This window comes from Anser brachyrhynchus (genome assembly GCF_964034855.1).
Source record: "Anser brachyrhynchus genome assembly, chromosome: 1".
Classification (NCBI taxonomy): Eukaryota; Metazoa; Chordata; class Aves; order Anseriformes; family Anatidae; genus Anser; species Anser brachyrhynchus.
Genome location: NC_137694.1, coordinates 196,537,962 through 196,563,703, shown reverse-complemented (window position 1 = coordinate 196,563,703; position 25,742 = coordinate 196,537,962). Strand labels below are relative to the sequence as shown.

General features: G+C 40.7%; 1 protein-coding gene and 1 long non-coding RNA gene across 9 annotated transcripts in view; one reads left to right on the top strand and one right to left on the bottom strand.

Moving 5' to 3' along the window:
• LOC308188526 overlaps positions 1-22,700 on the top strand; it is a 54,459-nt gene extending 31,759 nt beyond the window's left edge. For both annotated transcript variants that reach the window (XR_013945548.1, XR_013945549.1), the window contains one exon: positions 326-22,700. This is a non-coding gene — a long non-coding RNA (uncharacterized lncRNA). The remainder of the gene's footprint in view (positions 1-325) is intronic.
• PDGFD (platelet derived growth factor D) overlaps positions 1-25,742 on the bottom strand; it is a 144,605-nt gene that overhangs the window by 109,476 nt on the left and 9,387 nt on the right. The gene's annotated exons all lie outside the window — the stretch shown is intronic.

Sequence of the window (25,742 nt, the reverse complement as noted above, 5' to 3'; positions counted from 1 at the left end):
TAGTTCTAAAGCCTTGAAGACAGTTATCAGAAATAAACAGATCAAGTCATTAATTACTGACAAAGTTCTTTTGTTTAATTAATCACTTTGTTTTAAATGATGAAGCTTGCAGAAAAAATATCTAAAGGCAAAATATATTTCACATATATAAGGGAGTTCTGACTTTAACAAAATTTTAAGAATGTTGCTTTTGAACATTTTTCAGTTAATCTGATATTTTGTCCCCATGCAAGTTAGGACTTGAATGAATGGGAAATAATTATTAACCAGGGAGAGTTGTATTATTCTTGTTTGTTTGTTTATTTTATTTTATGAAAATGCATAGATCCAGAATCTGAGCAAACATGGAGTTTCTGGATCACCCAAGAGATGCTAACTGCAACACTGGACAGCTTGTGGTAGGGGAAGTCTTTTCTCACAGATCAAAGCTGCTGCTGTGGATGGTGCCCTGTAAGGAAGAGAGGGCAGCAGCAGTGCAACCCTGAAGCATCACTCCTCTGTCCTCGAGCAGAGAGACGTGGTGCAGAGACCACAGATCAAGCTGCATTTGACCTAAGGAGTCTGGAAAGAGTCAGAGGACACAGCACTGCACTGCACACACACAAGGAGCACATTTAGCAATTGTGAAGTGTGAGACAATTGTCACCTGTTTAAATCTTGAGCTCAAGACATGAATGTAGTAATTCTGATGTCAAAGCCCTGTTCTGCTGACTTAAACTCTTAAAAAAGTCATTGGTTTTCTACGACCTGCATTTTAGCCAGGAGACTTTTTACCTTGACTTTCCAGTCTAAAGTGATGGGAACAATGTTTCCCTACCTCCCTTGCAGCCATTCAGGAAAAGTGAATGAGTTCAGGTTTGGACAGCACTTTTGACTACAGAAAATGTCATGTACTTAAATGAAATTGACTGAAAAGTTAGCATTAAAATCAACAGAAAAGAGGAGGCAGGAGGAGGCATTCAGGACTGCTTCAATGTTCTCTTAGAAGCAGAATCAAGTCTGTGGATGATTGCTATGACTAAGAAAAAATAAACCCACCTAGGTAAAAAAGAAAATGAGCAAAGTCACTGTGAAGGATTCCTCTTCTAGAGATCAGGCTACTGCTATATTTGCTTTCTGTTAAAACTCTTCAAGCAGTAAATTTAAAATATCAAGGTCCTTTATTGGTCTGAGAAGACAAATTCATGCTGCTTAATTTGTATCCAGAAGAAAGGAAAAAAGAAAAAAGAAAAAGAAAAAATTTCACCTGACACTCAGTTATGCAGTCATTTTTTATTTCTGCTGTATTACTGCACAAGAGAGATAAAGTGCTATCACTGGGGAAGCTTTGAATGCGGCAATGTAGCTAGCAGCCTCCGGGGTGTATATCCTCAAATAGGGTCACATTTCACTCTCTACTCCAACGTTTCTCTGCACATTGTGCTGGAAAGGAGGGATTGGCACGCTACCTCACTGGAGTACAGGGCCGGTACTATCTGCAGCAACTCATAGTCTGGAGACACTCAAAGCAATTTTCTTCAAAGATGCCACTTCATAAAAACTTCAAGACATAAATGAAGTTTGGTCACGTTGAAAACTCTTCAGTCACAAGAAAAAAGAATACAGTTGTGACAGGCAGCGGGTCTACCCTACTTGACTGGCCTGCTCAAGAAAATCCCCACCCCCTCAGTACTGCAGGGAAAGCAACAGCAGCAAGAGATACTGCCACTGGCGGTGAGACACAAAAGCTCAAGTAAAGCTCGTGTGCTTTAAAATGGAAATTATTCAGGGCCTCATCTGCTTAAAAAACTTCAGTGCTTCACTGTTTCATGAAAAAAAAAAAAAAAAAAGGGCAAAAGGCTTTACTTCGCAGCATAAGACTACAGTGAGACTCTGCTTGTTCCTGACTGATGGCAGAGTGGAGGAGGCCATGCACACCACTGCTCCCTGAGCACCCATCCACCACAGCTTCTAAGGTGGAGTGGCAACAGGTGTCCACCACACCCAGCCTCCACGGCCACCTCTCCCTGTCCCCCTGCAGACAGTCACAACCCCGAAATTGGGCACCTCAGGGTGCCCAGTGTCCAGTGGTGCAGGGGACTGGGCAAGGCATTGCTCACCACTCTCGTGATCTCCTCAGTGGGGAAACAGGAGCTGCTGAAGCATCTTGGCTTCCCCAAGCAAGGCAGGAATCAGCTGTCCTGCTTATCTTGTCTGCTTCTTCCAGGGTGGCCCTGTGTATCTTAAGCACAAAGAGTTTTGCAGACACAAACAACATTCCAGGGCCTGTACCGCTGGTGTTCGTGGGTGTGGAGCCGTCCCTGCTGAATGCCTCAGCGGCTCCTCCTGACTGGGAGCTTGACAAAATCATGTCTCCTGAGGCCAAGCTCCATCCTGGGATAAGATCATGTATTATTTTCAGTAAGGATCATCATCTTAAGGCAGGATTTAATCTGTGGGGTGGGGAAAAAGTCACTGAGAGAGATGCAATGAGATACCACTGTGGAAAGTTAGTGAAGCAGGATATAAACACTAGAAAGTAAGCCAGGCGGTAACAGCAGCCCTCCAGAGCAGGTGTCCTATGTTCAAGATTTATAGAAAAGTTAGGAGTTCAAGAGGAATTACTCTAAAACGCCATAGGATTTATTAGACAGTGCTAAACTTTCTATTAGCATTTTGACCTATCACATATAAAATACAACAGGTATGCAGCTTCTTAGTGTAGAATATGTTCCAAGTATGGCATGTTTTATTTTATTTTTTTTCCTTCTTATTTTCTAGTAAAAGTGGAAGGACTTTTTTTATGCCAGATAGAATTTATTTGAGATTCTTGTCTGCTAGTCGTAGTCCAAAAAGATTTGAAAGGTCTCAAGATGACATTTTTCCCTCCACTATTAGGTCCTTTCAAAAGGTGACACACAGAATGGCTGGCTAGCTGCCTGGCATGGTGAAGAGATGAAGCACCTGTCACCTCCCCTCCTATTTCTGTAAGGAGAAGGGAAAAGGGAACTCTTTTATTGAAAAAAAAAATAAACAACATTAGCTGAGCTGCACAGACCTTCTATTGTGTACAGCTACTGTGGGAAGGTGTGGGGGAAGGCCCCCCAGCAAACAATCAAGAGGGATCAGGAAAAATGTGACCCTCGAACAAAAGGGAAATCTGCCTAGAGAATGAATAAGAAGTAAGGAAAAGACCTCAGAACAACCCAGAGCAATGTTGGGAGGACTGGGGAGAAGCTGTCCTGCATAGACAATGCTGCTGCACTTGCAGGTTCCCTTCCCTGCTCCAAGGATCCATCACCACACAAGGATCGCGCTGTGGAGTGCACCGAAGTCACAGCTGGGCTTAACCAAAGGACTCGGCCTCCTCCCCGAGCCTTTCTCTCACAGATGCTAAAGGAAAGCAACCGGTCTAGCATTAAAACACAAAACCAGATACACACACAAAGTAATCTGGTATTAAAAAGAAACAATAGAAGCCATTCAGATCTCAACGGATATTAATCCTCGCCTTGTGTACTATTGCTATCCACCATAAAAAATACAATTGGTTTTGTATTAAAGATTGTTTATATGTGACTTTAATTTTCTCTTTTTTAATTAGCAGGAGTAAGAATGTTTAAGGCATTTAATTAAAACTAACTGAAATAACTGCCTCATGCTTTTAGGATTAAATGCTTTTCCATTCCTAGGCTGAAAAGGGTACAGTGTATTTATAACACGGAGGTAGTGGGGAAGGTCAGACACTTCAGTGAGTACAGTCTCTTTCCAGAAAGTCAGGAAAAGTGCCACTCATAGCTTTTTCTGCCGAAGGAAAGCAGGCCAAGAAATGGTTGGGTTGACATTAAAATCAGAAGGATTGTATTACTTTACTTTCCTATAGCCAGGAAGTCTCCAGTATTGAGGCCAGTCGCTCCAGTTGTGTGCTGCTTGGCTCACGAGACATAAGGATGGTAACCACATGCATGTGCACAGCCAAACACCCGAGCCTCGCTCTCTGCCGTCCTCTGCACAGGGACAAGAATAGAAGTCCTGTTCCAGTGCAGAAAATAAGATACTGTGCAATACCAGAGGCATGCTTAAAGAGAGCAAAATGAAATAGTTTTTATACAGCATGTAATTACCTTGTAGAGCACACGATTATAGGATATGGAATGGGCTAAAAGTTCAAATGACTTCAAAAAAGTAGTAGATATTTGCAGAGGATGGATTCATCACAAGTTATAAAATATGTTTTGGATGCAAACTATGGCTCAGCAAGTCTCTATAGTATTGATTACTGAAAGTTGGAAGAGTGTAGCAGAGAAAAAGTCTCTAGATTTGCTCTGATTTTTATATCCTTTGGTCCGACCCTTGTGTTACTGCAATCTGTGCACAACTGAAAATAACTTGTGTGTATGCAGGAGACTGCATGTGAAAGCCAGGAACTACTTGGATCAAGCACTGACTCCCTTTATGATCCTGGACAAGGCATTTGGCCTCAGTTCTCTTTCTGCAGTCACCACCTTGCAAGCACTGTGAGATAACTAATTAGCTAATGTTATATATGTTGCTATGTATGTTTTAAACAAGGAATACACTGGATATAACCAATTGGTCTCCCTTAACAAACCCAGAAGAAAATTGTTTCTTCCAAACCCTATTTCTTTAGGAATCTGTGCAAAGATGTAGCTGTTACAACCTCTATCATAGCAACCTGACTTTTTTTTTTTTTAAGTATCTCTATTAATATAACATATTAAAGCAGTACAGCCTTGAGGGCGAGATGGAATAACAGATGATATAGCCAATTCTACTCAGCTTTTACATTGTACAAGCTTCAAAGACATGATATTAAGTTTACATGGATAAAAGCCAGGTGTCACAAACTCTCAGAGATGAGATATTACATATGCAGTATCTACCCGATGGATCTCATCTCTGAGGCTGAAGGACATGACCATGATTATACTACAGTCTGCAGCAATGGCAGCTCATGGAAACCATTGCATTTTTTTGAAAACAGCTACTCTGCTATAATAGTACAGGTGCAGCAGTGTAAAGCTTAGGATGCACTAGCTACCGAAGTTGTTTGGGCAAACTACCCTGCCTGTCCTGAGCTTTATGCTCCTGCAAGTGGCATGATGATCAAGCTAGTCCAAAATTACATTAGGTATAGGTGAATGAAGTCCTTGCATCAAGGAAAATTGGACTCTCTAGATGGGGTAAGTCACCTGAAGCTATGTATGTCTGAATTGGGGTTTTCTTTACAGTCACAAGGGCTGGAATGACCAAGCACTATTCCACACTGACCCAAAGCTGATGCTGTGTGTGTAAGAATCAATGTACAGCTCGGGACACTAGATTTTCTGTGCGTCAGATGTGAACTACATTTGCACCTCTATCCTTCATTCAGCTAGTCTGCTGTTTTAATTGAATCAAGTAATAAAACTATCACTAGGCTATGTAAAAAGCCTTAATGTGGCTGCCAACAGGGCAAATTAAGACACAAAAGGACCAGTAGTTTATCACATGCTTTATTGCTGAGAAAAATAGTGCGCTCCAGCTATTATCACTATTATGCTACAAGTTATAACAGGAAATCGATAAGGATAAGACAGAGAAACGTTCACATTCATCCCTGAGGCACTGAAACTCTCCCCTCTTTTATGCAAATGGAAAAAAAAGAGAATTGAATGGCTGCAGTGTCACTGAATGATGTCAAAAGGCAGCTACATTACTCACAGAACAAGTGATGCTGCAGAAGCCATTTAGTGAACCTGAATATTTTAAACCAAACCTGCCTTCAGTGAATTTCCTAATACAAAAATATTAGACTTCAGGGAAATACAGTGTAGGGGCAAATTCTCCATCTAGCAGGAAAACTCTCAGCCATGCTGACTGTAGCTGGCATCTCAATCTGCCAACAGATAGGTCTATCTTACATCTGCCATGCAACCACATGCAAAGGAGCTCCACTATGCACAGCCAGCACTGCCTTGCTATAGTGTGGAATGGGACCCAAGCTGTAGCAGGGGTTGTTTCTCCCTCCCCAGCTCATTGCCTCCGAACCTCAGGGACCTTCTGTTGAATGCTGCCACTTGCTATTGTCATCACTATCTGGAAAGTGGTAATAGTCCATCGGCTAAAACAGACATGTCTAAATGGAAGGCCACATGGAAGGAGGACAAAAACATAACAGCGTGATGCTGTTATGTGAGAAAAAGTTCCAGTTGCTGAAGATGCAGAGCTGAAGTTATTCTTAATTTTCATCACAGGCTCTCAAGAAGCATTTCAGTTTATTTGCTTAGTTATTACTACATTGTTTCCTGGTTTATCAATGAAAAGGGTCATGAATATATTTACTATTATTTATAATTTAGTCCAATCTATTTATACTGCATAAGAATACAGAAAATAGAACTTGTTCTTTTTTTCTTTTTTTTTTTTTCCCAAGACATCCATAGAATTTATAAGATCTGCTTTTGTATAAATTTGTAACAAAAAAAAAAAAAAAGAGAGAGGGTGATGTTGAATCATAAAGTCATAGAACATGCTGAGTTGGAAGGAACCCACAAGGACTATTGAGTTCAACTCCTGGCTCCACACAGGACCACACAAAAATCAGACTGTATGTCTGAGAGTGTTGTCCAAATGCTTGTTGAACTCCAGCAGGCTCGGTGCCGTGACCACTTCGCTGGGGAGCCTGTCCCAGTGCCCGACCACCCTCTGGGTGAAGAACCTTTCCCTAACACCCAGCCTGACCCTCCCCTGTCCCAGCTCCATGCCGTTCCCTCGGGTCCTGTCGCTGTCCCCAGAGAGCAGAGCTCAGCGCCTGCCCCTCCGCTCCCCTCGTGAGGGAGCTGCAGGCCGCCATGAGGCCTCCCCTCAGCCTGCTCTGCTCTGGGCTGAACAAACCGAGGGACCTCAGCCGCTCCTCATACATACATCTTCCCCTCTAGACTCTTCATCATCTTTGTAGCCCTCCACTGGACACTCTCTCACAGTTTTAAGTCCTTTTATTGCGGTGCCCAAAACTGCACACAGTACTTGAGGTGAGGCCCCACCAGCGCAGAGCAGAGTGGGACAATCCCTTCCCTTGTCCAGCTAGCAGCGCTGTGCCTGATGCACCCCAGGTTGGCCCTTTTGGCTGCCAGGGCACATTGCTGACTCATGTTCAACTTGCTGTCAATAAACCCCCCCAGATCCCTTTCTGCGGGCAGCTTTCTAGCCTCTCATCCCCCCAGTCTGTACATATGTCCAGGGTTACCCCTTCCCAGGTGCAGAATCTGGTTCTTGCTCTTGTTGATCTCATGCAGTTGGTGACCATACAGCCCTCTGATTAGTTGACATTTGGTTTATCCATTGCTTCACTCCTATCTTGTATTTCAGTACCTACATGACAACATTAAAACGCAAGAGAACGAGCCAGCAAACATATCTCAGCTGATGCATCTGATTAATGAAATGACATTAATGGATTATTGAAAAGTGGTTATGGCATTTTGTGTCCTCCCCATTACTCATTCAGCTTACTGCTTTTGTTTTTATAAGTAGGAAGGCATAAAAAATTACACCAGACTTCTTCAGACTCTCTCAAAATAGTTCTAAAATCTTTTCTGTATTACATATGACATATGCAGAATGTTTAATATTAGGGTATAACACAAAGAAGGAATAATAGTAGTTGTTTGAGACAGATTCACTTTTGCTTTAACTTAGAATCACAGAATCACAGAATGGGCAGGGTTGGAAGGGACCTCTGAATTTCGTCTAGTCCAACCCCCTGCCAACCCCCCTAGAGCACATTGTGCATGGTGGCATCCAGGAGGGTTTTGAATATCTCCAGAGAAGGAGGCTTCACAACCTCTCTGGGCAACCTGTCCCAGTGCTCTGTCACCCTCACAGTAAAGAAGTGCCCCCTCATATTGAGCCAGAACCTTCTGGGCTTCATTTCATGCCTGTTGCCTCTCTTCCTGTCGCTTGGCACATCTGAAAGACCAGCTCCATCCTCTCGACACTCTGCCATCAGATGAGGTCTTCCCTCAGTCTTCTCTTTTCCAGTCTCAACAGGCCCAGCTCTTTTAGCCTGTCCTCATATGACAGGTGCTCCAGTCATCTAACCTTGGGTAAGAAGTGCAACTAATTCAGTGAGAAAAAAAATATTTTACAATCACCCTCTCATATTCTTGCCTACTGCCATGCAAAATTTGTCATCTATTTCAGAAAGTTGCCAGATTGTTCAACCATAAGCTAAAACGTTTAAAGGAAAAGAAAAAAAGTGAGGTCACTCATGAGCACACCTACGTGAGTTCCTTCATTCCCTTTCCAATCTGTGCTACAACCACATTAACCCACTTTTTCTTTTTACTTTTACACATTGTTTTCTCTGACCTGTGCTGTGCACTGGTAAGGCACTGGACTCACTTCTGCTAAATTACAAGGAAAGGCAAATTTGCTTTTTGGGAAGAGGTGAGTTCTCAGTAAATATTTTGGATTCCCATTTCTTTTTCATTTCTCACGCATCCTCTATTCTCTGTCCTTTCACAGACTTTTATGTCATTTATTAGCATATAAACTTCTCTCTAGCAACAAGACACAAAGAAAGAAATTGGCATCTCAGCTTTGGCTTCCAATCAAAAAATTGGCTTTCAGCTTTTCCATGCTCTCCTCCATCTCAGTCATTTTTGCACAGAGTTGTGAAACTTTTACCACATGCTACAAGCTCTTCAGAGGAATGTATGATCTAGCATACCAATTTACAAGCAGACAGAAACAAAGCAGAAAAAGTAATGTAAACAAACTTCTTTTCCCCCAGGAGCAGGGGAAATAAAATACAGAAAGGAAGAAAGAAGACAGGCTATAGATCGAGGAAATCCCCTAACCGAAAATTACCCTGTTATACTATACAATCTGATTTTTAGAGTGAGATCTAGGGTCAAATATGCTGCTTTCCCATACCATTCTACAGAGGACAGCCACTGGATGACTAAATATTACACGGGCATGCGGCAGCAGAACACTCTTTGTTTACCATTTTACTGTGATGCTAACTCTTTTTCTGAAGAAAATGATCCCAGTGATGGTAAATCAGGACAAGTATTTATCATCAAGGTACACACAGATGGTTGGACCATCTGAAAACCGAGGAGAGCAGAGGGGATTAATAACACCTTTCCTTAAGATCATTCTTAGGTGGGGAAAGCCATCTCAGGATGAGCCAGTCATTGCTCATTGTCTATGGAGGGATGACCAGCTTTACAATCACAAAATGGGATGAATCTGAAGATGCCACCAACTCTGTTCCACTTCAGTGGGATGTTCTGCAGCGAGGGCAAAGAAGTAGCTGTAAGGCGGTTTCAGGGAATATCTGAGCATGCACCTTTGAACCCTCTGCAAGTCTGCGTTCCCCTGAAACTCCCCGTAAACAAGATGATATCACTTTCTATTTTTCATCCTTTCTGGCTCATGGTTTCATCAGCATTTTCCCTGTAATCACTAATTGACAACATATGTTAGCATTTTCTAGTATAATACTTAACATTGTACACAGAGACTTCTCTGCTGAAGTTTCCTTATGTCACTAGCATGTTAGGCAATGCTGGAAATATTCTCCCAGCAGAAAGCTTGCCACCTCCACAATCTACTCCTTTTTTTTTTTTTTTTAATAATAAATAAATAAGAGATTACAATTCACTTTTTCCAGAATCTACAGGAGTCTTAAGCTTTCTGGAGTAATATTTTGATCTTTGATTTCTTTAAAACACCTAAAACATTAATACCCTAATACAATCTCCAGTTAAGTTCACAATGAGCTTTTTTTTTTTTTTTCCAGAACAACATCCTGTACTCTACCACAACCCCAAGCTTCTGTTAATTAAGAGTTAACAGCTCACAAAGTGGTTCAACATGGGGCTAAACATGACTCAGGAAGCCACACCAAATCTGAAGGATGACCACACTGGAGAGAAAGATGTATGCAGATACACCCCAAACCAAACTTGCAGAGCTCTCTGCATGGTAGGACAAAATATATATATTATATATAATATATATATAAAACAAACCAAACAACCAAAATAAACAAGCAAACAAACAAACAGAAAACACACCACATAAAATCACATCTTCCAGAGCCCGTGGCTTAAACATATCTGCTGCTGTCTTACAATTGTTTAGGGGTTTCTGGAGGCTGACAGGCATGAGTTCCAAGTTCCACACTTCTCAAGTTTTATGCAAGATTGTCTTCAGCAGTAAGAAAGGCAGAGGCAAGCAGAAGTTGGAGGGAACACAACAGACCTCACCAGGCGGAAGGTAGGAGAAATAGGTCCCTCTTTACTAGCTGGAGAAGAGCTCATTCAGTATTATCAGACCCAGCAGAGTGAGAGGGGAGAAACTTTGCATGTAACGACAACATTCACTTGGAGGGTCCAAGATATAAAGCAAAGTATGCACTTCTGGCAAAGCAGCTGTGTTATGATCATGCTTCTCACTGGTAGATCATAAACTGCTCTGAGTCTGGAAATCATCCTAGGATATACTGCACATTCTGCATTTGATTTCATGTTACATCATGTTTTAAAGTTTACTAATTTAGTGCAAAGTTATCTTGAAAAACCTGAGTTCCGGTCAGTCACATAGGTGACAAAACTGTATAAAACCAACATAAAGAAGTTTGTCTTATTGCCTTAAAAAGCTGGGAGTTGTCTTTCGCACAAGAGCAAATTCACATATTTCTTAGCCAGTACTCATCTTCTGTTCTCACTGCCATTACCACAAATATTTATATTTATGGCACAACAAGCTGTTACAGTTCAAAGGCAAGTCTAGACAAATTCAGACTGAAAATATGAAATCAAATTAAACTCTGAAGCAGTGGAATAACTTAACAGTGGATTCTAGCAATTTAAAGTCTTAAAATAGCGTTCTTAAGTAATGAAAAAAAATAAACTTAGAAATATCTCACTGCAGTGAAGTACTCATTTGGTGAAATACTATAGTCTGTTTAATGGAGGATGCTAAACTAGTAGTTTCTTCTGCTCTAAAACTTGCTTTCGTGTTCTGTAGGAACTCCTCTTGCAGAATAACTACCCTGGGATAAATAAACCTGTGTTTATAACAATACGGTAAGTCCACCACAATATCATTATTTGAACTGCCAGTGTAAACATTACCAGCCTAATCCATCAGGCCAGTCCTTTCTAGCATCCTAGTTCTACTGAAATCACTCAAGTTACAGCAGCTTGAAGCAAGAGCAAGGTCCTGAAGACTCAAAAATGGACCCTTTGTTTTGAGTTAAGAGTGAAGCAAGTCTTTCAACTCAACATGCACACAATCATCAGCAGCCACAATGGAAATAATGATGTAGATGGAATGTAAATAGGCTTCAGTGTAAAAGGAAGAATCCTGAAAGTCTTTCCAAGATAAAAAAGTAGTTATGCTTTTTATTTTTAATTTCAGCCACACTCATTCTTAGATCATAATACACTTCTCAATAGAAAACAAGAACACGGTTTAATAATAACAAACACATTAAGTTATTCTGAAGAAATGCACATTTGAAGAAATGGTCACATTTCACTGTCCAGTGACATGAAATTTTTGCTGAGAGCCTTCTAAACTCTAGTTGCTAGCACACAGTAGTACACTCTGTGATCTTGCAAGTATGAAGATTTGACAGTGTATCTTGGAAACAGGTTTTCACCTACAGGCAACTGGTTCATATAACTTTTGGGATCAGCTCCTCAAGCTCACAAAAAATAAAAATCCATGTATTATGCTAAACTGAATGTAGCTCAATTCTTCTTTTAGGTAAGAAATCAACAAGTCAAACCAAGCAGTTTATTTAACGTTGCCATTTATCATATTCATATTGTGTAAATGTTTGCAAAAAGAAAAAAAAAAAAAAGAAAACATCTCTTTCTGTGTCAGTAAGTAAACATGAGCTTAATACTATCGAAGTTGATGGGATGGAAGTATGTACTTAAGTGTTGCCTTGACTCAGGGCCTAAAATAAGGCTCATAAAAAGTTCAAAAATGGGTGCTGGAAGGAAGGACACAATGTGATGGAGAATTCTGCTAGCGTAAATGTTCTTGCCCACTTTCTTCCACTTAAGCTGACATAAAATCCAAGAGGTTCAAAGTTGTAGAGCTCATCTTTTCCAGCTCTGACATTTAACCACCTCAATGGGTTGTATATGCCTGATATTTAAGAATATTAACATCTCCTCTTTCTGCAAAAGACAACAAGGAACAGAGAGGTCTATTCCTTTATGCAAGCATGAAACTGTCTTTTAAACTGTTTGTACATATTTCCTTATTTTTAGTAAAACTTTCTTAATGTTTTCAAGCATATGAGACTTTTGCTTGGTGAACTATCACTTAGTAATTGCAATATGCTTGAAGGATCCACAGTAACATTAAATATATGAAGGGATCTTATATTGATTGAGTCAGCACATTTATGGGCAAATGGAATTTTAAAGCTGGTTCCTGTGTGAATGTGCCAAGGCTACATGTTTGCTAGTCAATTCCTACTACTGGATTTTTAGCCTTCTAGCTAATTGGAACCAACCTGAGACAGGAGAAGTTTTAAGATACTGTATTTCTACATGATAAGAAAAAACAGGAAGGCAGCCAGAAGAAGAGACTCTGTTAATGACACCACTCAAAAAAGGATGCAGAACTGGAACACCCTCATCAGGCATCAGAGAATCCATACTAGTTTTCACCATAAAGATTAAAAACATTACGAAACCAAGCCTTGTTGGTCCACTGCTCACAAAACAACTTAGTGTCACTCAGAAAAGCATTTTAATAGCTTAGAAATCCAAAACCTAATTTATTTGTCTTATTAGTTTTCAACCACTAACATTGCTGGCACAGCAGTATAATGCTAAACTGTAGACAAGAGTGCAAGTTCTGCATTGCAGAAGGGACTGGAAAACAAAGAAAATGACTAGGAACATCTTCCTATTAACAAGGGTCAGTTTGTCAATATGTAAGATGATCATTTCCTATAAATATACCAAGAAGTCAATTCCAAGGGGAGAAAACCACCCAAGCTAGAGGACAGAGTTTATCTGGGAGCAAACAGACATAAACTTGGCACAGCTAGACCATGGTCAGAATTATAACAAGGTTGCTAAGCAGCTTTAGTACCGCCAGTAGGACCAGAAGCAGTACAGAATATACTATTTTTAAGATGCAGCTCGCTTGACCTGTGTATGGGGACTTGGACTGAGGCAGCCCTTCCAAGTGCAGTGTGAAAGCTAAGAAAAGAACAGAGGTGACGTACCAGCACATATTCTACAGCAAATAAAATCTGTGAATTTTAGAAGAGGGTTTCGTATGAAAAGTTAAGAGCTGTGAATTATGCTAGGAATACTGCCTATCAGGAAGATGGCTACAGCTATGTTAACAGAGAAGGATTCTGGCCTCAGGAAAAATGCTGCTTTAGGAGAATACAGCATACAACAAAAAGGTGTGATAAGTGAAAGATCAACTGTGGGTAGCATGAGGCACTACCTACCCCAACTGAAGTCTAGAAAGGAGCTACACAGGGAAATGAAAGTCAGAAATGGATAGGTTTATGAATAAGGACAATTATTTAGCTGAAGAATGAACGAGGAGAGGGAAAGACAATCAAGCTGACAAGACTCCAGTCAAGTAGGCAACAAAACCCTTGGAAGTAGATGCCAGCTTAGAGAGAACATACAGTTGAGAAATGTTAAGAACACTGACTACAGTGATCTGCTCAAAGCATTAAACACCCATTTACATTTGCTGCTGTTCCTAAGCCACAGTTCTCAGCATTTTTCAAGATCAAGTTAAATAAGGAGGACAAGAAAGCCATCTAACAGTTGTGAACCTAATGAAGACATCAAGGGAAACGATACATAGATGCAAGAAGAGAAATGAGGACCTCAGTTTTTTTTTTTTTTTAATTATTATTATTATTATTACATGCTTTCAAGATGCAGACTAAATTTAAGAAACAAAGTGCTATCATTATCTTCAGTTCCTTTATTCTAAAGAAGCCTTCCCCACAGTGGACTGGTATTCAAACCAGAAGAAGATTGAGGCTGAGCCCCTTAGCTTAGATTGTATCAAAGTACTACTTCTCAGTGAATCGATAGATAATAATCAGAGCAGAGGACAAATGGCCACTGCTTGTCCAAATCATTATCTCCTACATATTCTACACATCTGCCTTTGCTTTGCTGTTTAATCTAAACTCAGTAAGAGCCAAGAAGGAATTCTTCTGACTGTTGGTTTATATGTCCTGGTAAGAACTGTTGGAACAGACCAAATCAGTCGTTCCAATCAGTCTGCTATTCTTTTTTGTGATAGTACTTGTGCCAAGCCACAGAGGATGGCTTAAAACAACAAAATGTATGAGATTTTTTTAATACTACATAACAAAAGAAAAAATATTTTTATTTTATTTTTTTTTTTTTTAAATTCTACTTGGATTCATGGCCTTAGAAAAATGCAGCTGGTTTAATGATAGTTTCTATTCAATTTCATTCAGGGACAAGTTCTGCACATTGGAAACAATAGTAGCAAGGTCATTATCTTCTAGGGCATATGGTCAAATCCAGGAGTGTCTTAGCATTGCTCAAAACTTATTAAACCATTTGTCTCAAAATAGATGTGATCAAACACCCTTCAGAAATATTCTGAATAAGACCTTCTATCATTGGAATTTGCACGAGTAAATATATTGTGCAAATAAATCCTTAAAACACCTTCACAGAAACACTGCTTTTCAGATAAATTGGGTTCAATCATCTATTCCCAAAGAGGGCCAAAGAAAATAAATCCATCCCAGCTTTTTTGTACAGTGTTATTTATATATCATCTCGCTTCTGCGTTTCTATTTGCTAGCTTTTTCATGTCTTTTTTTTTTTTGGGGTACAGTTTGTATATTCAAATAAAAAATGTCTCACAGGTGTAAGACAAAGCAACAAGACAGTTTCTATTGGACATGTCTGTATTTCCTTACATTTGGATTTTTGGTATATCTGATCCTAAAGCTTTCCAAGCTAACTTTGATGAGACAACTGATTTATAATTATACAATTTAAACTATCATGTATCTGTGGGGACAAAAGTCCAACCTCGTAAATATGTTATTAACACCAATAGTTGGAATGAAAAAACATCAGGGGCTAAATAAGAATTGGCTGGCATCTTTCCTTGGAAAAGGATGAAATGGAGCATGACAATCCACAATGTTCTATTTTGTTATAAATATGCTACACATGAACCAAAAACAGCATTTGGATGTCCAAAAAATAAAAAGTTTGTGGTCACAACTGTTCTGGATTCAGAGCTGTTGCACAATACTGAACAAACCTTAGAGTCTCATGGTGTCCCTACAGAGATATAAATCTTAGTCTGATTTCCAAAATGTGATTTATCTCTCTCCTTCTCCCATGCTGCCTGTAGTCTATGATAGGTGTTAATGTATGTTCTACCTTAAGATGGGGATTGCACATTAACTGCCTTTACTGGCAAAGTTTAGATATACACATCATATCTCCATTCTTGGTGGCACGTAATCTCTCTGGACTCCTCCTTTCATTGATTTCTCTTGACTACTACAATTTTCAAGAATACCCTTCTTCCTATGGCTCTTCCTTTCTTCCTTTGTGGGTTTAAATTCTGCTATCTGAAATACTTATAACTCTCTGAGAAATAAAAACATTACTGGATGGGGATTTCTGAAAGCTCTCAATTCTCTATTCCCATTGAAGTTGCTGATAGCTTTACCATGCACTTTAGTGGGATGAGTGCTGAGACCAGATTTCATGTTGTAGTGCTTCCATAAATGGATGTCTAGGCCTACACAAAATCTATTTTTTTAATACTTAAACACTCAATAACATCACTGTTGTGAATTTGCTCTATGCCTATATTCCCGTTTGTGAGGTTTCCTAATAACTACTGAACCTGTTGGCTAAACTGAGGATAAAAGCCTCAAAGGTATTACATTTCTGTTACTTTTCTGAGGACAGGCAGGAAAAAGAATAGAAGAGAGACTACATTAATGCCTCTCCAGGAAAATGGAAGCAGCAGGAGCTTTATCCTTACTGGTCAGTAGGCAAATCAGAGGGAGAAGGTTACTATATGCTTTTAGACTGTGAAAAATTTCAAATACAGCTCACATTCCACAGCACAGCCTACCAATGAGGTACAAAGCCCAAAGAGATCAGGTTGCATTATTTCTGCTGTTCAGAGAATTACATTTTATTTGAACTCAATATATTAAATAAAGTTTAAGCCTTAACGCAATAAGATTTAGACATTTTATATCTGCACTTAGGTTTATTTTAAACAAGGAAATACATTTTAAAACAAATACTAAATATGTGTGGAATTACTCATTTTTTCCTTGCCTTTAGAGCTGTCAGTCAAGCAGGGGAAATGGTATCTCATAGCACATGAGTGGTAGAAAGCCCTCAAATGCCTCGCATTCCACAGTTCAAGGTGCTGGAACACCTGTGGAAGTCAATGACCACATGTGCTACAGCTGCACATCCTCAGAAGTGTCTTTTGTCTTTCTGACCTTACATCGCCACCTCCACCATGAGGGCTTTACCTGTGTTATGACTTCTCTCCATGCCTTTACCTAAACTGCTACATAACCTCTCATTTTCTATGTCCCCTGGGAAATGATGAACAAAGACTATAGTGAACAGGGTTTTTATTTGGGTGCTTAACAAGTCTCTCTTCTTTTTGCATTAAGCCAAGAACAACTGCTGCCCAGAGGTTGTTTTTGAAGGTTTTTTAAGCATCTGAAAAAAAACACAAGAGGGCCTGGTTGTGCCCACCTCCTCCTCTGCATGCTTTTAGTACCTCATTCTGTGAAGAAACCCTGAGCTGTTAGCACCTGGGTTGTTGCAGGTCCAGGGAAGAAATCAGCAGGCACAGGTCTCTGAGGCAGTATTTTGTTCCCAGTGGGTTTGGTCAGGATGAGGGAAGGAGGGAAGAGAGGGAAAGGGGGAAGAGGCTTCAGTTAAGCAGCATGAAATAAAAACAACCATAAAGATTTAGAAAGTAAAGGGCTCAAAAAAGTGTAGATTCATGTTTGCATTTGTGTGTTCATACAGCTAGACCATAATGAAAGTTATGTTAATAGGGATGCAACTGGAAGATTAATGATGATCTTGACAGTTTGGGAGTCAGCATTCATCCTCCCCCCCCCACGCACATTCCCCCCAGTACTTACAACTCTGCAGCAACCTCTGGCTTGACTTTCACAGCTGTACCTTCAACCAGGCATCACTGAGAGCTCTTTCCTTGCAAGCGGTGATTTCACCTCCTGCCAGAACCCCCTGACAAATTCATCCTCCATGAGTCAGAGCCTAATGCCATTACGAGGTCTAACCCAGCTGGCAGTGGCGATAAATACTAATCTCAGTTGGCCTCTGTACACATAAAAAATTGCTAACATGAGATCTTGTGCAAATATGTATTTTCTAAGTCTATTTAATAAATGCCTGTGATCTTGAAAAAAGGGAAGGAAAATCTAATCTTAAACCTGCTCTTATTCCAACAGCAGTGCCAGCCCTCCAGATTTTATCACAAAAGCAGTGGTAGTGAAGGTACTCCTTGAAGCTCACACTCCCAGAGTGATGTATTGATATCAATTGTTCATCAGAAATAACCAGTATAATGCTATTGTTCATCACTCTGAAGAAATCTTTAATCTTATCCTAAAGATGCAACAGTCTGAAGAGATCAAGAATATCTCACATTTCTTGGAGTGTGATAAAGACAGGCATATTTTCAGGTTCTTCTCCGAGCTTGCTATGACCTAGTTGCCTAGACTTGCTCTGTACTGTGTGATAAAAGAACGTGCATGCAGAAGGTAATTCATCCTGCCTGAAGATGGACATCTAAACCCAACGGGATGAATGGCTCTCTGCAGGAGCTTTTCTCACCCCCTCAATTACAAGGGAAGCTTAGCAAGACGCCTAATTTTTCAGACAACCTAAGTTTGGTAAGGTTAACTTTTTTCTCTGTCAGTTATATTTCTGCCTCATTGAAGCACACAGTAAGGCAGAATGAATCTAAATGTAAATGTGTAAAAATCCCTTAAACACAAGGCCAACACACACATGCACACGCACACACACACACACATATTTTTGTAAAGGCCTGCAGCCAGAACCTGAGATAAACTGACTGCACTACATGTTTTCTGGTCTACTGTGTGGTTGGAAAAACGGACTGATTCACATCTCAGATTTCAGCTGGGATTTGAAGCTACTCGTAGGAGACCTAGCTTTGTATCTTTAATTTTAATCTGAGTTTTCCTTTTTACTTTTTTAGGCTTGCTTGTTTTAAAAGAACGTTTAAAGATACAGACATTAAGGAAATATGTCTGCAATTAAATTTAACTTAGCACAAGATCTGGTAATTATTTCAGCTCCCTAAGAAGATGAGCTATGTCTAATAATATTTAGAGCTACTTTGCCTCACCATATATTTGTTGCGCATTCTGAATTTTATGATTTTTAAGATGTCAGAGAACATATTTGTAATAACGAAAATGATTGTTTTGACTGTGATTTGCATCAAACTGCATTTGGATAGAAATCAGGATTCAATTAAAATGTGCAAATCCCAGCATTTTAAATAGCTCTTAGTTATATAAAATTACCTTGATTGTGTTGAAAGTGTCAGAAAAAGTACCGTAACATGTCTTGCATTCAAGTCTGATTTAGTAAATAAAAGAAATCTAGTCTATTAACGAACTCCCACTACTCCTATTCACACAACAGTGGCTATATTTCTAAAATGATTCATGGGCCCCAAAATAAAATGAATTGAAAATTGACATCTTTTTGAAAGCATCTGTGCAGGTAATGTCCCTATTTGTATTTTGAGTGTTTTTCTCTGAAATGCTGACTTCGTACACTTAAAAATCTTACAGTCAGTAATTCTTGGTTTTTATTTATGGACTGAAAGAGAAAATGAGCTTTGTTGCTTTTTTGTTTTGTTTTGTTTTGTTAACCTCAAACATTTTATTTTGAGTGAACTTACCAAGACAAAAATAATAATAATAATAATAATAATAATAATAATAATAATAATAATAATATCATTCTATACTTGCCAGGGAAATTGAAACCAAGAATAACGAAAGCAAAATTTCTGTTCAGCAGCAATTTAAGCCTCAGATTTTTAAAAAGTACTAACACCAGAATTCAATCCACTGTAAATATAGGAAATACAGGTAGTTAATGAAGTACATCCTGCTGTGATATGGCTGCAAAACTTGAGCTAGCCCAAAAAGATAAACATAGTTTTTCAACCCCATACATAATTAAGGAAACAGCAGTATTTCAACTAGTAGAATTTTTAGTAATCCAATACCACATATTATAACTTTCAGTGTATTACAGTTTGCTCACTTCTTCAAATAAGCTGTCAAGATTTTAAATGCATTTCTTTCCCAAACTAGAAAGCATGCATTTTTGATTAACAATGTTTTTTATCACGATTGAGCTCTACATTTAAAGAAAAACCCCCTCAAAAACTAATCATAAAGAGAAATTTGCAGATTTTATAAAATTTGTACAGAATAGTCTCCAGAGCATAGCAGCCCCACCAGCGTTCATTTTCAGTGTAATAGATGTAAACAATACAAAAAGTAAATAGACCTTCACAATGCTATTAATTTTATCAAGATCATATGACATCAATTCTTCAAAACAACGCAGGTTTAAAAAGCTTTTCATTGAAATATAAAACATGATTATGGCTGAGAACAACACATTTATTACTGCAGTATAAAAGTTTTATGTCTAGACAGCTCCAAACTCTAGAAGCAGAGAAGTGTGACCTGCTTTTCTGTGTCTATCAGAACTATAAAAAAGTCTTCCACAGAGTTTGTACAGAAAGATGTAGGGCCTGTAAACAAACAAATAAACAAATAAACAAAAGTAGCATTTGGGCACCAGAATTTGGAGTTAGGTATCCAGAGATAAGCATCTGCTTATTTCCCATGCATATTAAGAGTGGATAGTGGAACTAAATAAATATGTGATGATTTACACTTATTTGAGAGAAATCCTAACTATAGAGACATAGGAACCTTGTCATTGGCTGATGATGTCATTTAGTCCATAACAGCTTTATTTTTTCTTTTCAAAACAGAAGCCAATAGAAAAAAAAAATCTGAAATTATTCATCCAGGAAGAGCTCAAGGAATGAAACACAAATCTTACAGCATACAAGCTGTATATTATATTTAGAATGCTCTGTGGAAACACAGAGTATTTACACTAGAACCAAGTAATTCTGCAAGGTATTTTAGTGCTTTTCTGTAGATAAACTAACTGCTACGCACACACACACATACAGACCAGGAAACACCATTCATTCTCTCTTAGAAAAACAGGACAGGGGAGAAGGTGACAAAATACAGTAAGATCCCAAAACTAAATCCTTGAAAGTCTGGGACACCAGAAATCTCTTTGAAGAAGCCCTAGGTCCTCCACTTAACACCCCTATCACTGGCAACATGGATGGTAGGACAAACCACGCTTGTGGCAGAGAATTTCTCCAAGGGAGGACAACTGAGGCTGTCCGAGGTGTATTCATTATGTTTTAGTTTGGAGGTTGCCAGAATAATCCCAGGGAGAGGCAGTCACCACCAGAGGGTAATACATCTCATAGAAGAACAACTCATAATTTACATGCTTAAAATTAGATGGTATCAGCAGCTGCCTCAGTGGTGATTGAATGATCCTGATGGATTTTTAAGACACAATACTAGAAACTGTTTTCTCTCAAGATTCCTCAACCATATCTTTCTTTGCATACAGAATGGTCTCCAGCTACCAGAGTTAGAGAAAAGCAAACATAAAGACACCGCTTCTCATGTTTTCTCTAATATTCCTTTCTCCTCTGCCAACCACAAGGGAAAAAAAGCCATAATTGTTTTATACATGGTTTAACCAGTTCTGTTCCTTCTCTTCATTACTATATGTCAAATACGAATCCTTAGCAGATGAATCTAGAAATACCTGTTAATATTGGAAGCATGGACCTCCCTCAAACTACAATGCTATTAACAGCTTCATCACAGTTAGATTCCTCTCAGCAAAGATGTCTAAAAATTGTCAGATTACAGCAATGATTCAGTGTAATGCTCAAATCAGATGCTAATTAAGCTATCTGAATACCTGAACTTTTGCAACAGAAAAGCTGTAACATAGATTAGCATTTTATTTACTAGTCATTAGTGGAAGATGAACAGCAGCTGAAATCACACTATGTTAATAAAGTCACAATTACAATAAATTACGTTTGTACAAATTGAGCACAATAGTTAGAATTGCATTATTCTGGGTCTTGGAAGTAAGGTGATGACAAGTGATCATCTACACCCAGTGTCAATCACCCGTGGGAGGTGCAAATGATACACATGGACATGAAATGACACAAATGATGTGCCTCACATGAGGCTCATGTGGGCTGACTCTCCCACACTATTCAGTGAGGAATACAGAGACCAAACGTACATCTGTTTCTTGTAACAAAGGCTGCAGTACTCCTTGGAGGAACTGCAGAAAGTCAAATGTGTTGATGTATTAGACTGTTTGCTGACACAGGGCTAAGCTGTGGTTCAGTTCTTCGGGCAGAGGGGAGGAGGAGGCGGGAGGAACGCCATCCAGCACAGTCTGGAACAAGGGGATACCCTTCCATGTCCGTCAGCAAGACATCGATGAGGTAGTACAATAATGGGTAGAGAGTACCCTTAACATACTATCCCATTTCTTCTTTAACAAGGCTGCAATCAATTGTACTTCTCACCTAATGTAACTTTTAATTTAATTTTCAAAATGTTTGAGATTAACAGTACTTGTCTTGTCATTCTAGCACTGTTTTTTGTCTTGGCAAGAACTGAAATGAAAATGTCTCTGTTGCTAAGTTTTTTGTTGTTGTTTTGTTTTGTTTTTCCCCTTTTATTCTGGTTGCTTTCCTTTGCATTATTATAAGGGCAAATATTCAGCTAAAGATTTGTGAGGGCTGTGCTTTGTTTTCAATATCGTAAATCTGGTGATTGGACAGGTAATAGAAATCTTCACTTTCCAGAATTGAGGAAATTCTCTTTTTCTGGGCTTCAGATGTCAGCACTGAAAAATAAAAAATTACCAACTTCTTAACAGAAATGGCACATATGTACAGGAAAAAAAAATGGGCACTCCATGCGATATCATTGAGCAATCATTGCAGGTGAGCCCCCTTACTAGTAAACATGAGAAGCAAGCCCAGCATATCTCAGCTGTGGCTTTACAAGAAAGCTATGTATCTTTCTTATAAAAGTTGAGCTCAGTCCCTAGGGAGAGCTTCTCGGTTTTCTTCTGCACAGCTTTTTCAGCAGGCCCACTCCCACCTTCTGGAAACCCATGCAAGATGCTGATTCATCGGTAAGATGTTCAGCCCGAGTCAATGTACAGAACAGCTGCGATTCACACGCTCAGGTCTTCTATATTATCTTGCAGTTTTAACAAGTTTTAAACTGGCAAGACCATCAAACTAAGAAAATAGTGATAATAACATGGAGTTCATGCTGGTTCTTCTCTTAAGTATAGGGTTGCATTTTAGCCAAAATAAAAGTAAAATAAAAACTGTTCACCCTGGAAAAGAGGAGGCTCAGGGGCGATCTGTGGTGGTTTCTCCCTGATAGGCAGCTAAACTCCACCACAACCATTCTCTCATTCCCCATCGTCAAAGAAATAGTGGGAGAAAATATGATGAAAAAGGGCTCAAGAGTCAAGATAAAGTCAGGGAGATGGCTCACAAATTTACAGTCATGGGAGAAACTGACTCATCACCAGAAGATCAATGTAATTTATTGCCTACTGCTAACAGACTAGAGCAGTGAGAACTAAAAGTGAACTAAAAACACCTTCCCCCCATCCACCCTCTTCCACCTCCTCCCCCCGAGCAGCGCAGGGGAACGGGGAATGGGGGCTGCGGTCAGTCCCTGACGCTTCGTCTCCGCCGCTCCTTCTCGGTCCCTCCCTGCCCCTGCTCTGCGTGGGGTCCCTCCCACGGGATGCCGTCCTTCCCGAACTGAGCCTGGGGGGCTGCCCACAGGCCGCAGCTCTTCCAGAACTGCTCCCACACGGCTCCGTACCACGGGGTCCATCCCCCAGGAGCAAACTGCTCCAGCACGGGTCCCCCACGGGCGGCAGCTCCCCCCAGACCCCCTGCTCCTGCGTGGGCTCCTCTCCACGGGCTGCAGCTCCGGCCCGGGGCCTGCTCCTGCGGGGGCTCTCCATGGGCCGCAGCCTCCTCCAGGCCACATCCACCTGCTCCACCGGGGGCTCCTCCACGGGCTGCAGCGTGGAGATCTGCTCCGTGTGGGACCCGTGGGCTGCAGGGGGACAGCCTGCTCCACCAGGGGCCTCTCCACGGGCCGCAGGGGAACTTGTGCTGCGTGCCTGGAGCACCTCCTGCCCTCCTGCTGCACTCACCTTGGGGGCTGCAGGGCTGCTTCTCTCTCAGCTCTCCCCCCTCTCTCCCAGCTGCTGTAGCACAGCAGATTTCCCCTTCCTTCAATCTGCTCTCCCAGAGGCCCACCCAGCATCACTCATGGCGCAGCTCTGGCCAGCAGTGGGTCCCTTTTGGAGCCGTCTGGAGCTGGCTCTGATCTGACCTGGGGCAGCTGCTGGGCTCTGCTTACAGAGGCCACCCCTGCAGCCCCTTGCTATCAAAACCTTGCCATGGTAATCCTATACAGAATATTATTAGGGGGGATTTGAATGCAGGGTACTAAGAGAATGGAGCCAGGTTCTGCTCAGTGGTGCCCAGTGCCAGGACAGCAGGCAGTGGGCACAAACAGGCACCCAGGAGGTTCCCTCTGAGCACCAGGCAGCACTTCTGTGCTGTGCAGGTGGGGGAGCCCTGGCACAGGCCGTCCAGAGAGGCTGTGGGGTCTTCTCCTTCGGGATCTTCAAAAACTTCCTGGACATGGTCCTGGGCAGCCTGCTCTGGGTGTCCCTGCTTGAGCAGGGGTTGAACCAGATGGCCTCCAGAGGTCCCTTCCAACTTCAACCATTCTGTGATTCTGTTATTCTGGAAAGCATATTGATTTAGAACAAATTAGCACGGGAAATGGTTCTCTCCTACCCGTGTGAACAGAAGAGAAACAGAAGACCCATTAGGTTACCAGGCTGGCTGTCATCTTTAGAAAGAAACAAGGCAGCTCTGGGTATTTCTGTTCTGGTTTGGCCAATCATGTTGAAGGCCTCTTTGAAAATGAAGTGCCAGAAATACACTGTCAAAACTCCAGTGACATGTACTTAAACTTGTAATTACTTCATTGCAAAAGCATATATGGAAAAATATTCTGTCTCTCTTCTGATAAGAGAAATAGGAGACACTTTTTTACTCAGTCAATATTTTGACTAATGGCTTGCCTAAGGTAAGTTGAAAAGCAATCTACCTGACAAGACTTGACTTTAAGTCCTGCAAGAGTCGGTGATAGCACAGAAAATAACAGTAGCATCAGGAAACAGCACTGCTGTAGGCTGTGGAGACAAATCCTTAGACAGGATCCTTGCACAAATAATAAAAGGCAGCACCTGCAAGCCTTAAAAATACCCCACATGTATTGATAAGAAAAGCTTTTAAAATCAATTTTCATAATTAATTAATTAAACCATCATATCAAATCATTGTTATTTCTTTTTCATGGCCCTCCTCTGTTTGCTTATGTACTAGATGAAACCAAACCCAAGGAACATGCAAAGAAACAGAAACCAGGATCGCAGCTTTCCCTGTTTTGTTTTGGATTTTGTTTGGAGGGCAGAGTGCCATTTTTTAGTTTAGTTTTTTTTTTTTTCCTGCTCCATGCCAGTTACTTTCAGGCATGCAAGTGAAACCAAGATATTTTGGTTTTATGCATGCCATAACACAGTAGTTTTGCATGGTTCTCCGTTCTCCAAAATGACTACCCATGGATTCTCACTCAGTACATCACACAGCTCTGAGCCTGGTTGCAACTCTGAGGATGAAAGTGGACAGGAGGCAGGATAGCAGAGGCACCAAGACCATGGCATTTTAAGGAGTGCTGCTCCTTAAATAATGCTCCTTGATCCCTGGTAAGGTTCTCCAGTCCTTGCCCATGTGTGATGAATGCTCTGGCTGATCCTCCTGCCTATCCAACCTGCTTAGGTTCAACCCCTACAGCGAAGCATAAAGTACTAGCCATAGTGTTACTGCCAGTGGCAAAAATGGTGTCAAATGAATGACTGTTGCCCAGTAATGGGTCTTCTCTTCATGTGAAGGTCTAGTATGTGTGCTGTGATCAGGGAAAGAGCAGGCTGAGCAGCCACCTTGTTCCACATCACATCCTTCTCTCCTTGCCACTGTGGTCAGTCCCCAGATCTGCACTGAAGTATGCCATGATGTTCCCCTGTGGTGTGAGCAAGTTTCTTTCCCAGGATGGTGCTTGTTTCTGTATTGCCATGCAGCTGAGGGAATCACCCCTGTGTCTCAGAGTCTGTTGAGAGGCAGGCTGTATGCATGGCGACAGGGATGCAACAGCAAAACCTGGTTCTGCTGTGTGGGTCCAAGGACAGACACAAGACATGGACATCACTCAAGGTGCTGCAACGTGGGGTTGCCACAAGGCTTCCCTGCAGTACCCAGTTCTCAGAGGTGCCTGCAAGACACTTTGAATGCAATGAACAGAAAATGTCAAAGAACTGTTTTTGGAGGTTCATAGGTTTCCAAGTGCTACTTATGTAAAG